The 1,612-nt window shown below is 33.9% G+C and overlaps 1 non-coding gene across 1 annotated transcript; it reads right to left on the minus strand.

The window, feature by feature from the left end:
- Positions 1 to 1,300: 1,300 nt before the first annotated feature.
- On the minus strand, positions 1,301 to 1,407 carry LOC121226176 (small nucleolar RNA R71). Its single transcript, XR_005924050.1, has one exon. It is a non-coding gene; the product is annotated as a small nucleolar RNA R71 (small nucleolar RNA).
- Between the last annotated feature and the right edge of the window lie 205 nt (positions 1,408 to 1,612).

Below are 1,612 nucleotides of genomic sequence, written 5' to 3' on the forward strand. Positions count from 1 at the left end.
GAACTCTAAAATTATATATTCGACGCTTTACTTTTTGTTGTATTTTCTTTATTAAATTCTAACTTGTTTAAATTATTTAATTTGGTTGATTTTTTGTGGTGCTGTCATTGAGTGTATGACTTGGATTTAAAACGAGTTGATTTCGTTTGATCCCAAGCTAGAAAGAATGTTGCACAATGCGAGAAGGGGGTTATTTCTTAAAGAGGATCCACTACACATTGATCCACTGATATAGAACCCACTTTTTGAAGAACCATTGTTGGAAATTCAAAAGGTAGAGGAACAAATGAAACATTGTACAATGAGGGACATTTCTTGCCCAACCTAGATGCTATGTGAGGCAGTACCAATAGGTCAGTGGTCAATGCTAATAATTTCAAGATTAAGCCGACGATGGTCCAGAGTTATTTGTAATTCTAAGGTTCTATGAATGAAGACCCTAACCAACATCTTAAGCACTTCTTAACTCTATATGATGCTTTCAGATATATTGGGGTACTGAATGACACTATTCGTCTTCAACTCTTCATCTTTTTATTATGCGATAATGTCATGGGACACGATTCAAAGCTTGTGACTAATGTAAAAAGAGCATACCATGGGGGTCAATCAATTAAATAGGGCTTGTTTGACCCATTTCAACTGCTTTGATTCGCAAAACATGTGGAGAAGCCCATCTACTTGAAGTTTTGGTGGCTTAATGAAGAACTTATAGAAAATTAAGGTTACCTTGGTAAATATGAAAAGTAATCTTAGAAGATATGTAATGCGATAAGATTTGATTTTGTAATTTTAAGGGATTACGTAAATCCATTAAGAATCTCAATTGTAGATAGGCTAACAATCTTTTCCATCAATGTAAAGTAAATTATACCTTTGGATTTGGGGTAACTAAACTATAAATAGAGGCCTTCCCCCTCATTTGTTTTCATCCATTCGTATCCCGTTCAAAGTTAATAAATATACTTTAAGAGCATTTACTCAAACACTTGGCATGCTTTTGCTTTATTGTGGTTATTTTGTTCTTTTGAGCTCTTTTTTCTTTGAATTACATACGCTTTATTTTTGGTGCCTTGTAGAATTTCTATCGAGAATTCTCACTTTTTGAGAGTTAGATTAACTTAGGAGGATTTGAAACTAAGAATTGCCTAAGGTTGTACGGATTGCAAAACTAAAGTTGTAGCCTCGTGAAAATAACGAATTTTTATGGTTAAATTCCCAACCAGTTGATTACATCATAGTGTGTGAGGAACTAGCAAACTGATTTCCCGTAAAGTACTTCCCACCAAGTAAGTTGATGAAGCTAAGGATGGGCATCACCAACTTTCAATAGATAGAATGGGAAACACTCTATGAAGTGTGGGAGCGTTTCAAACTTATGCAACGTAAATGCCCTTATCATGGCTTTCAAGATTGGTTGCAGTTATAGACCTTCTATAATGGCTTGGATGAGAATTTAAGATCTAGTTTAGACAAAACATTTGCAGGGGCGTTTATGTCTAAGACATATGCTGAGGGTTGTAAACTAGAAATTATATACGGTTTTTCTATATATTTTTACCACCTTTTTACTTAATAGTTTCTTTTATCTTGAGAAATTGTTATTAAAATT

The sequence above is a fragment of the Gossypium hirsutum genome, chromosome A03 (assembly GCF_007990345.1).
Source record: "Gossypium hirsutum isolate 1008001.06 chromosome A03, Gossypium_hirsutum_v2.1, whole genome shotgun sequence".
NCBI lineage: Eukaryota > Viridiplantae > Streptophyta > Magnoliopsida > Malvales > Malvaceae > Gossypium > Gossypium hirsutum.